The sequence below is a fragment of the Dicentrarchus labrax genome, unplaced genomic scaffold (assembly GCF_905237075.1).
Source record: "Dicentrarchus labrax unplaced genomic scaffold, dlabrax2021, whole genome shotgun sequence".
NCBI classification, from domain to species: Eukaryota; Metazoa; Chordata; class Actinopteri; family Moronidae; genus Dicentrarchus; species Dicentrarchus labrax.
In genome coordinates, this window is record NW_026136717.1 from 7,250,916 (window position 1) to 7,263,804 (window position 12,889).

Sequence of the window (12,889 nt, forward strand, 5' to 3'; positions counted from 1 at the left end):
GTTTGAGTCGATACCATTTATAATGAATAGATGTGTGTTTCTGACTCTCCATCAGTCCATACTGTGCGTCATTTGTTATGCTTCTGAGTTTTAGTCTGCTGACTTTATACTGTGTTTATTAGTTTATGGACTCAATTCAATTTTGGTGAACTTTGACATGTAGATCTGCAATGTCGATAGCAAGCTGCCTTGACAGTGCTGACACAAGGAGTCCAAAATGGAAGAAGCTTTCTTTTGTTTAACCTGCTTTGTCGGAGTATACACTGTTCCACGACAGAGCAGCAGTTTGCAGACAGTTATGATGCAGGGTTCAATGGTACAAACACATCTACAAATCAAAATAAACTGCAAACGTATTGTCTCATTATCAACCGAGCTAATGAGCTGATGAGTTAGCAACATTATTCACTCAGAGAGCTTTCCCCCACTTTAATAACATAATAATAACTTATTAAAAAAATGGTGTACAATGGTAAACAAAATATGAGAGGGGGTAAATGGGAAAAAAAACCCATTTATGACTGACAACTGCTAGTTTGGCTGGCTACAGCAGTTCACCAACTATCCCTGCAAGTAGCCGCTACCACACAACACATCTAGAACCAAATATTTTGCATTCATTTTGTGACCATGTCTTGCCAGGTCGTAAAAGGTTTATATAAATATTAAATAATGATTATCATGATCACAACTAAGAAGTTATGATGTAAAAGTGATGGATGCAGTGCCCTAACTGAAACCCCAGTAATAGTTTGCCTGTATGTGAAGCACTGGTCTCGGCCCAAATGCTAACAAAAGTAAGAAAAACATTTACTTATTCAGCAGAACATAGAGACCTCTTTATCACCCATATGAGCTGCATTATGTACATTTCCTTTTAATAAGATGTTATTAATCCTGCCTGTTTGAGTCTGGAGTTCTCACTGATGATATAATCTACATTTATCTTTAGGCCTATCGCTCTCTTTACCAGGTCAGAGGGATTATATGTGTTCCACGTCCAGTGTCTATATAATTACAGATTACATGTGATTATACACACACGCACATGCACACACACACACACACACACACACACACACACACACACACACACACACACACACACACACACACACACACACACACACACACACGTGTATCTGTTTAATCCTAAAATCATTCTTCTGACATGTGGTGTAAGTCAGCATATTTCAGTTGTTTATCTTATGACTGACACTGAGACAGATTAATTCAGAGTACTTAATCACCTTAATAATTTGTGTACATTCGTGTATAAGCGCGTATGTGCAGTTGCACTAATGCCTCAATTCACACAAAAACAAACAATATGTTAATTGAGGCTGCTCCTGGGTCAAATGCTGCATATCAGTGGTACGTCTGTATATGTGTAGGCATGTGTCAGTGTAAGCATGGATGGATTATTCAAGGATATACTGCACATTATGAGAATGTGTGTGTTAATATGTGTATGTCTCAGCTGGTCACATGGGCAAATGCTGAGGGGGCAGTACATCTCCGAGGGGATTGTCACATATAATAAAGATGCTGTTAATAACGCACTGCGTCCATATGTGTAAGTGTATGTGTATGTGTGTGTGTGTGTGTGTACTGGAGTGAGGGGTCTATAATCTGCAGGATTAGTGCCTGTGGATTGAGAGTGAGATTAAATTCGACACCAAGCAGGGGCTCCTCCTGCAGAAAGACAGATTAATGTGTGTGTGTGAGGTCCCTTGCTTTTATTAATGACATCTTTCAAGTCCTAACCCTGACAGAGACAACATGAGAACATGTCTGGCTCAGTTAGAAAATGTGTGAGAAAAGGGTTTGGACCCTAATTTAGGCATTTAGTGATTACAGTTAAGTGGCACCAAGCAGCAGTTTCTGGGAAAATGCATTTATTTAATAGCCTGAGAAATGCAGCAGAGGACAATGTCCCTGAGATTAACTAGACTGACCTTATGTGTCCACATTTATTTGTGGCTGAGCATATTGATATTAACACTAAAAAAAAAACATTGACTGCTTTAGCCAAACACACTGTAGCATCGTCAGGAAATGCAAAGAGGAAGACATTACTGTACTTACATGATGCAACCTTACAGGCTTTTTTCGAGGAGGGCCCGACTGCAGGCTGAAGCCTCGGAGACACTCCAACTCAAAACAAATAGCCATGAGCAATGTCACTCAGAAGCCCATCCACTAGTTTCTTCTGCAAGAGAACGAAATGCTTTTTCCATATTTCCTAACTCTAAGAAATAAGAAAGCACCTCTGCACTCAAAACACACACACACACACACACACACACACACACACACACACACACACACACACACACACACACACTGCAATCAAGTGCCATGTTTAAAAATCTTGAAGAAGAATAAATAACTTCACACCAGTCTTTATATAAACTGTAAATCAATATCGGTTTGATGTTTGAACAAGACGAGGAAGTCATATTAAGAAATATATTGTTCTAAATAAGTAACTAAAAGCCTGTTTTATCTTACTTAAGTTTATAATGCTCATTCATTCACTGGAAATAAATGTTTCTACATTTTAAAAAATTAGATAAATCTTACTCTGCTTTCTCTTACTTTCCAAGATTTCTCCATCCCCATACACACTCAAACACACAAGTAGAGCCCCTTCTTTCTTCAGTTTTGACCTTTAAATACACTGTCAGATTTTTTTAAAAATATTTTTGTTGAGACACAAACAAAACCTGAAATTGCCTGTGGGCTCCTGTTCACAATCTCACAATCAATGCTTTCTGACATTTAGAGAGGGGGAGAGGGGGACATGTGCGTACAAGAGTGTGTGCAAGTGTGTGTGTGTGTGTGTGCGTGTGTGTATTTTACTCTGTGTACAAACCACCCACCAGATAGACAGGTGAAGGCAATTTTGCTAGACTCCTGTTCTAACCAGCACCTGCTAACATGTATTAAAGCAGCCTACATTGAGAGGCTGTAAATGAAACACAGCCATGTTGTCACTTCCCTATGCTGTACCACTGGTCTGTTTGAACAGTGCAATTTCTGGAAGGTCAAGAATGATTTTCCGTCTAATTTCTACAAAAACAAGGTGGATGAAAGGGCCATTAAGAGGGCTGCCTCCATTTATCTCTCTCCTCCCTCCTAAATGTATTTTTTACCTGTAAATACCACTATGATGCATGTGTATCAGATCCATATAAAGAGTGTATAAGACCATATCATGAAGCTGAAAAGCCATCTGATTACACACAATGCAATCTCTGTCTGTGCACGGCCTAATCAATACACATCTCATCTAGCAATCACAGCAAATGGGGGGCAAAATAGCTGAAAGTATTGACAGCATGTGTACAGTAGCACTGAATCAATATCAGCCACTACAACCACAGAGATAGTTTAAAATATAACAATTATAAAAGCATAGAATAAAGCAATAGCTACTGCTGTCAAGCCGATATAAAAGAGGATAATTCTTGGCACAGAAATGTTTTAGCAAATTACCTATTGGAAAATTGAATAGGCCTTTTGAATAGTCAATATAATGTAAAGAACTGCAGGCAACACTGTCATTCTACAGTGGGTTTAGTCATTTAAAGGGTGCTTCTTTTTCTTTCTGATCCATAATTTGTGTGCACACACTGACAACCTGTTGCCTGATTTCCTTGTGCACCTTGACGGAAACGTTGGACACACTTGTGACTACTTATATACCAGCATGACTGAATGTCTGTCCAACTGCAGCCCTGTAAACGCCACTTCAATCAGCACTCAACAAGATCCTCATCCCTGTAACGATGGGTTGAGGACAGCAGCTTGTCAACAGTGCCTGTGATGGCTGCCAACACTGTCAGACCAATGAAAAGATGGTGAAGATGAAGATGCCCTCCAGATGTGGCTATTTGTAGCTCATGCATCTGTTAATTCTGACACAAACACGTGAATGTAGAGAAAGTGCAGTCAGGATAACAAGTTGGGTTTTCTGTGCTCGAGAGAGTATGACGTGTTCTAAATTATCAGTAATGTACAAGGAACAACACATGTTAGAGCATTCATAGATTTCTAAGTGAAAATGTATAACAACAACAAAATAAACTACTGGTGCTAGGTACCTAAGGTTCCATAGTATCCCAAGATTGTGTTGGTTTACACAAATAGTCCAGATAATGATTTGTCTTTTTCTTTTTGCAGCCTAATCCAGTCTGCTCTTTCTTGAAAACAGTCCTCTACTTCCCTCAGGCTGTCCTCAGAGTCTTTGTAGGTTGACCACTGAAAGGTCAGTATTTGCTCTGGGGTTGGGTTCACCGATTAGGAGGAGGTCAAAGTACAGGGTCTCATCTGATTTATATTATGTTTTTTTCCCCATGGTCACATTGCATTGCATCCAATGTCTTATAGCCAGAATGGACTCCTATTTTTTTGTTCTGATGATGATGTTAAAATGTTAAGACTTTGGGAGCCAGTGGGAGTCAGTATTTTGCCTGATCCTGTTTTTATGTTGTTGTTTTTTTAAGGCTACTACTAGTACTCATATATATGTATTGAAAACAGTAATGATATAAAACTAATTTATTCTTAACAGAGGGGAAATGGCTCTGTACCATCATTTAGCAAACGACCGACTTGAGCACACACAGGCACACAAACCTACTCAAGGGCAAGCTCTGGGTGAGATCACTTTACATGCGCATTTAAATTCATATGTACACATATAAAGGAAAGTAAAGGTCAAACTGTTGTATGTATCTGTGCTAATGGAGGGAATAGTCTGATATCTACTAAAATATAGTACCAACACACTGACACAAAATCTTTATCCGTCATATGTCCTAGCACTTGCATCTCATAGCGAGAAGCTTATTTTGTGTGATTTAAATGTAAACTGCAGTTATGATAAGTCAGTTAGGACTAGTTGGATTAGTGTGTTTGTCCAATCAGGTGGAAGAAATTATGTTTGAGTGAATGGGAATGGGTCTTAAAATTCTCCCACCTGAGCCCCACCAGAAATGATAAAGGAAAAAGGAAAAGGAAAGATTGTTGGTAACAAAAAGCAACAAATTAAATGTTGTTGGGAAGACTGCCCTTAAAGTAAAAAAAGAACACAAGGTAACAAATAACAGCAGCATTTGGTCTCAGTCTGCATTATTCCAAGATTGTTGGATCTGTTTACAATGTGAAACACCACCTAATATTGTTATGAATGCACAAAGCCGTGTTATGGCTCAAACCCTATCCAAACAACATCAAACACATAACAATTGGCTTCAAGGTATTAGTGCATTTGACACAAAAAAGCATATTGCATCAAATGTCATCTGTCTAGACGGGAACACAATCACCAAAAAACAGTGACACCCCAAAACCAGTCAACTGAGAGACACTGATGCCTTAAAGCCACAAGCTCTCATAACAATGGGATCAAAACAGCATTAATACCCATGTTCAAAAACAACTCTCAAACCCTTATATCCCTTTCTAAAATCCTCTTCCTCGATTCACCCCAAAAACACTTCCCAAATAATCAGCTTAAGAGATAAGACAGAGGCTTTTTATTTAACAATTAAAGGCTGCAGTGATTCATGTTCCTTTCAAGAAAATGACTACAGTAATAACTGTAGTTAGTTATGAGAGTTGGAAATTACACGTAGAGCTCAGATTTTCCATATCAGCTTTATTGTCTACCTTTCAGCCTTTCAGACTGTACTTGATCTACCGCAAGAAAGGTTTCATTGTTTTTTGCATAAATCAGCCGGAACTCACTGACAATAGCCTCTACATTTCATTAATTCAAGCACTGGCATTGTAATCCATCTGAGTCTATTACCTTTTGTTTGGACTTCAAATACTATTTCATTAATCCCTCTCACGACCCCAATTGTATCTGTCGCTGGCTCAGATTGGATCAATGGGGTTGATTTAATTCACAGGTGGGGCCGTCAATACCTGTAACTAATGCTAATTTAGATGTAAATGATCCCATCCCAATAAAACATGCACAGTCAAGGTCATGTGAGGACAGAGGGCTGTTGAGATGGAACCACGGCAATGGTGGACTAACAGGGAACAGCTCAAACAATGCAAGTTGTGGTTTTGTTTGATCGTTTGTTTTCAAAAAATGTATCTGTGCAGAGTGAAAATCACATTTTAACAATGCCATTTGAAGTTCAAATGTAAGGTATGTATGGTAAATGTTGTTTTTTTTTAAAGAAAATCTGGTACATCATGGTGGCATATAATCTCTTTCAACTAATGCGCTCCGTTTAAAGATATCCAGGTATTTCTCAAATCAAATGAATCAATAACAAAGTCAGAGTCTGCAGCAATGTTAGAGCTCAGGCCACTAACATGCTCATTTTCAGGAGGTATAAACGTCTACCATGTTCACCATCTTAATTTACATGTTAGCGTGCTAAAATTGCTAAATAGTATTAAGCACAGAGTATAGCTGTGGCTATTGGGAACGTCATTGCTTTTACTGGTTTTTGTTTGATGGGAATACATCCAATCCAGTTGTTAACATATTCAGTCTGGAACAAAGTGGTGGCCTGACCGACAGACCAACATTCCCATTGCCATAATTTAAATAGTTATTAATTTATCAAATAATTATTCTCACTACTACAAAGGTTGGTCACCTGCCACCCACTTATCCACACAGCAAGTGCCTAGAGGCTCCAGGAGGATAGATGTTGGCACTTACTGTGGCCTCTGTGGTCACTTTAATGGATTAGCTGGCAAGACAATAAGCTAACACGCACCATATTGCATTTGAAATAAGCTAATACATTGTGTTTGACAACAGTGGCACCGCCTAAGTCTGTCCTGAGGTAACTGATTGTGTGTGTGTGTGTGTGAGCAAATCCTCCAGTCACCAGCAGTGCAACCCTGTCTGACCTTAAAACACGAGTTTAATCCCCAAGGAGAACCCCCAAGTGTCTCCATACACCCTCCAACCAACACACACCACACACACGCAAACACACAGCTGGCTGGTCATGAGACACACTCCCTACGGCGTGGGAACAAACCCTCTTGACAGCAGATGGGTATGTGTGTGTCTGTGTGTGTGTAGGAGTGCGTTTGTACATTTGTGCCCCTTTGTTGCTTGCTCAGTCACCTGCGTGCGTTTGATCGCGCCATCATTTCTGCCTGTGTGTGTTTCAAACGGGAGCTCAGAGGACAACCGTTAACAATGATATCACTTCAGCCTCTATAAATCTCTTTCTACCTCCCAGTGGGCGAGGAGCGGTGGGAGTGAAGAGAAGAAAACAGGAGTGTCAGGAATGAAAGAGAAGTGTGTTTGCGCCTGGTGGGTGATGAGTGTGCGCGGGAGAGAAAGGGAGGGATGAAGGGGGAAAAAAATGAAGAAAGAAGTGCTGCTGTTGGCATGGCGCAAGCATGTAAATCGAGGTTGGAAAGGACAGAAGAAAGACTTTATTAAAGGACAGAGATCAAAAGAGACTTCCTGTGATCTGTGCTCATTCTGAAGATCTCTGTGTTGTTCTGTATTTCCTTTTACGTTCTGTCTTTGTTTCTTTGAGACTTTTAAAGAAAAAATACATCTTTGTAATTGTATGTCTACCTATCAAGGACCTTTAGTACATGTGGGAAATATGACCATTATCTGTCACGTGTAGGCCTGTCACGATAACAAATTTTGCTGGACGATAAATTGTCCCAGAAATTATTGCCTTAAACGATAATATTGTCGTTCAGAGACCATTTTCATTTAATATAATGATAATGGCATAAGAAATGCAGGTACACCTTTTCAAAGATCAATAAACTTTTATTTCTAAACAATATGTAATACTGGAACTAGAAGACATTTTAAATATCCACAAGAAATGAACAAAACAACCAAAAACAATAAATAAAATGGACAAAAATGCACTTGAATAAAAACACAACACAAACGAAAACAATAAATAAAATGGAAATTAAAAACCACACTCTGCCGGCTTTTTTGACGATACTAAAGGGCAGCATCTCTTTAGCAATGAGATGCTGTCTCTTTGGTAGAGAGAGAGAGAGACGAGGAAAACAAACAAGCATGCAAATGGAAACTATCGCAGCCGAAAAAAATTATCGAGCTCATTTTATTTATCGTGCGATTAATTGATTTATCGCATATCGCGACAGGCCTAGTCACGTGCCGCAAAAAAACTTGACTTGAGACATAAAGCCACTGTTCGCTTCCTACCAAACTTCAACATTGTTTTCTTATAATGAAAAAGACAGCAAAAACTGAAAAACAGTAACAGCCCCCTACACCCATTAGTACTTTTGGGGGAACAGTCCATCGATCCATTTTCATCCACTTATCAGGGGTCGGGTCGCGGTGGCAGCAGGTCAAGCAGGGCACTGCAGACATCCCTCTCCCCAGCAAAGCCTTCCAACTCCTCCTGGGGAATCCAGAGGCCCTCTTGGCCAGTTGAGACACATAATCCCTTTAGCGAGTTCTGTGTCTACTCTGTGGTCTCCTCCCAGTTGGATGTGCTGAGAAAACCTCCAAACGGAAGGCACGTTCAATGCAAACGCTGACCCTAACTCTAAGGCTCAGCCCAACCACCCAGCTTATATCTCTGATCTCATTCTTTGGGTCGCTAAGCTCACAGCCATAGGTAAGGGTCATCATGGCTGATGCAGCCATTTTGATATGAAATAGTCGGGTAAACACAAGTGTTACCAATGATTAGTGTTGTTAGTAACACCTGTGTTTATGCTACTATTTCATGTCAAAATGGCCGCTGTGGAAAAGGTATTTTCAAACAAAGGAAAGCCTTCATCCATGGGTAGTGTGTGGTACAAAAATCCAATTCTAGACTTAAGTGGATGGACAAATATGAGTTAATACATAATAAAAATACACCAGCATGTCACCACCAAACAGCAGACAGAGTTAGAGGCTAGCTGGTGAGCATATAGCTGCTAAACAGACAGATATTTCTCTCAGGAGTTGCTGGAGACCAAGAAGAAGAGGAGGGTGAAATTTGAATTTACATTCACCAGGTGCACAAACAGACTGCAAAAGTGTGCTCTGCAGACAACCGTTAGCTAACATGTTCGGCATTTCAACTAAAAAACATTATTGCTGCTTTAACATGGTTAGTTTCCATGCCAAAACCAACTCTTTACCAAAGGTGTCAGATCAGAAAACAGCCACATGAATAAGTTGTTTTGGACCGCAAGGACAAGCAACATATTCATATAGTTCACCTTTTTCCTCCTGTGAACTGGGAACCTTTCCTGTTCTGGACAGGTAAATTAGTAAAGCTGTAAAAACTAGTGCAAAAGTGCCCTTGAGCAAGCTGCACAGCCCTGATGTGTGAATGTAAAGTCCTTGGTCATCCTGTCTTTTGTTCCCTTTTCTTCTCGTCTTTGTCATTAGGAGAACGGCTCAAGAAGCTCCCTGGGAAATGGGATTTATTTTGGACAGACCACACAGATCCCCCCCCCCACACTCTCTCATTTCTATTTCTACCTTTCCTTCTGTTCTTCTCCCACTTTCTCTCCTCTCCACCTTTTCTCTCTTTCCCTTTCTTGCTCACAGTCTTTCATGTATAGATCAGAGAAGCCTGCCACTTATCACAGGAGGCTAGAGAGGCTTTCCAATAAAAGCTGGCGTTACATGCCTGATTTAACAGGGCACACACACAAAGACCCCTCTATCTCTCTCTCTCTGACTTTCTTCATCATGTTACTGTCTATATATCCCTCTTTTCCTTTTTTCCAACACACGTTCTCCATACAGAAGTAATGTCACTTACTCATGGAAGCTCACTCTCTTTTACACACACACACTCACACAGGCCTGCCTCAGCTCTTGTTCTCTCACAATGGGATTAGTGGTGTGATTCCTCCACTCCTTTTAAGTGGGCACACCACCAATCCACTTACGATAGACTCCACTGAATACTGAAAAGAGTGAAGAGGAGGGGAGGAGAAAGGAAAAGATGAGGGGAAAAGGAGGAAAGGAGAATAGAAGATGAAAGGACATGTGGACATGAGAAGAATGGAGTGAGGGAAGACGGAGGAAGAGGAGGTGGATGAGTTCAGGGGGAACAGAGCATAGAAAATTAACCCTGTTTGTGTGTTTTAAAAATTAAACTTTGCTGGTGACAAAATGTAACTCTGTGGGGAAACAGACAGGATGGAGAGATGGAGGAAGGACGGCGAGAAAGAGTGAAGAAAGAAAAGAAAGAGCATAAAAGAGTATTGGCGGCAGACTTACAGCCAAAGGTGAAGCAATCACTGCATAACTCTAACAAGCGCGCGCACACACACACACACACGCGCACACACACACACACGCACACACACGCGCACACACACACACACACACACACACACACACACACACACACACACACACACACACACACACACACACACACACAATTGGACCTGTTGCCAAGGTGACAAGAGGCAGCAGAGGCCCCGCCCTCCCCCACTGTGTTTCACACAGTGATGTCATCGGTTGCCGCCGGCGCCGGGCGGGCCCTTGGCCAATAGGACAAAGGCACTGTAGGGCGCAGCCTGTCCCTCTCGGGATTTTCTTTCTTTCTTTTTACTCTCTCTCTCTTTTCCTTTCATCAGGTGCTCTCTCGTCCGCCCTCTCGTTTTCTGCCCCTCTTTCTTTTTGACTTATTCAACTCAGCCAGCGGGCGGCTGCAGAAGTTGAGGCTTTAGGTCTTTCACTGCTGATGAAGAATGAAGATGATTAGGCCGGCTGGGAGAATATTTCACGGCAGGAGAGGCTACAGCGATTGTCCAAGTCCAGTAAAGGGAAGGTCAGAGATACAAGTTTGTTTGTTTCAGGGGTACGCTTCCCATCAGAGCATTTTTCATTTTGCAAAGCAGGTTTCATTTAAAAGAAGAGTCCTGTCACACTAGCAGCTCTGTGATGCTCACTGTACAGAAAACAAAACAGCACCATCAATTGTTATCGCTACCATTATAATGGTTCAGACGGGGCAAACGGCACCTAACTGTAGGCCAGAAGGTGCTCATATTATCTATTACTATAATTGATAAATTATTCTCTATAGAATTCTAAAACATTCTCATTCAAGTTAACAATAATAAATATGCAACATTTACTTTTTTTGCTTCACATGGGACATGAACAGCAGACTCCTGGGTGAAAGTCCTGTGTTTGTCTGATCCATCCATCCCAACCTCCTCCATACACAGACATTGTGGCTCTTTATATCACACTATGTCCGTCTGTTGTCCCATCCTCTGCTGGTATACTGCACTTTCATACGTTCAGCTTACTAATAGATGGTAACGGTCTACTGAGCCAATAAGAAGGTAGGCCCACCCTACCTCAGATGCTCCTGATGACAACTGATTACAGCCACTTAATGGGATGATAACATTGGAAACAGTCTGTCCTAAACTGGAAAACAAAAAAGTTAAAATGCTTAAAACGACCTAAACTTCTTGCTTTTTGGTTTGTGTGATTAAAGGTGACCAAAACTGACTTAACCTAACCCAACCTTAAACATAATTAAGTTAAATCTTGACCTCTGGGAACAGTGTTGCATCTGCAATTACAGAGCTAAAACTTTATTGTCTTCAGCCATAACTGCATCTTTTCTTTTCTTTTTTTCTTATCGTAGACAGTCAAGGAATTGATTTTCTTGTGACCACCATGAATGTTCTTTCTCTGCAGTGATGGATGGCCTTCCCACTACACTCTGGACTCGAGAGTTACTCTGTATCTGCTGTCAGAGTCTGAAAACCCCACTTGTCAGGAGACATTTCCCTTTAACATGCTGATCTTGCTCAAATAAATAAATAACATACCAGGGCTTTATTTCTGCATCTAAAGGAGGCTGTGTGACTTTTATTGTTCGTAGCACTTAAACGGCTATTGTGTGTTTTATTTTTGATGCACCCAAATGAGAGGGAAAGCTGATTATAATAGAAATGAGCATGCATGGAAACCTCATTACCTAAAGTGCCTCTACCATTTTCTGTTGTCTTTAAAGGTCTGATCCAATGTGTGCGTGCTCCCGCCTCTCTATTATCCTTGTTTATTCTAATGTGTTCCTGTACTTGGCTTAACCTTGTTTTATTCTAAGTCGTCCCCACTTTATACCACCTGAATTCATTTCTGTGCTCCTGCCACTGTAATCCCATTTTATTGAGACAAGTCTCTCCTCTGTGCCATTATTGTGTGTTTCTGCTGGCTTTTGTCATAAGGGAGAAGTACATCCAGAGTGTTGTGGTGCTTTATTGTCCCAAAGCTGGAGCCTACAAGGACTCTTCACAGCAGATAAGAACATCCACTGAGTGTGTGTGTACGAGGTCAGTGAATGGAGCCACCGGGGCGAGACTGATTGCTAATTATTGCATTAGATGTTGGCGGCATGTGGAGAGAGGATGAGATAATAGGAGGAGCAGACAGCAGAGAGGGCTGTCAAACATCTGTACCTGACTCTCTCACACACACACACACACACACACACACACACACACACACACACACACACACACACACACACACACACACACACACACACACACACACACACACACACACACACACACACACACACACACACACACACACTCAAAACACGCATTTTCAAACCATGTCCCCTGTTCACCAACATACACTCACACATGCAATAAATACAGATTTAGTACATTCCTGTGCACATTGGTGTTGACATAAGTTAGACACTGCTAACTGACAGACAGACGGGATATGAAAATAATTTTTCTTAAGTGCTTTGACTTCTAAACACGTGACCTGAATTTGACAGCACCTTGATTATAATATTTAACAATGTGACTCTCTTTTGGAAATGTGCAGTCCACAGTTGTGTAAGAGGACAAACAGTTGGTTATTGACCCCTTTGACAGCCCCTAGTTACAC

The 12,889-nt window shown here is 40.9% G+C and overlaps 1 long non-coding RNA gene across 1 annotated transcript; it reads left to right on the top strand.

Annotated features, from left to right (window-relative positions):
* The first annotated feature begins 10,438 nt into the window (after nucleotides 1-10,438).
* Nucleotides 10,439-11,835, top strand: LOC127379199 (uncharacterized). The gene is made up of 2 exons (XR_007888269.1): nucleotides 10,439-10,790; nucleotides 11,678-11,835. It is a non-coding gene; the product is annotated as an uncharacterized LOC127379199 (long non-coding RNA).
* Nucleotides 11,836-12,889: the final 1,054 nt, after the last annotated feature.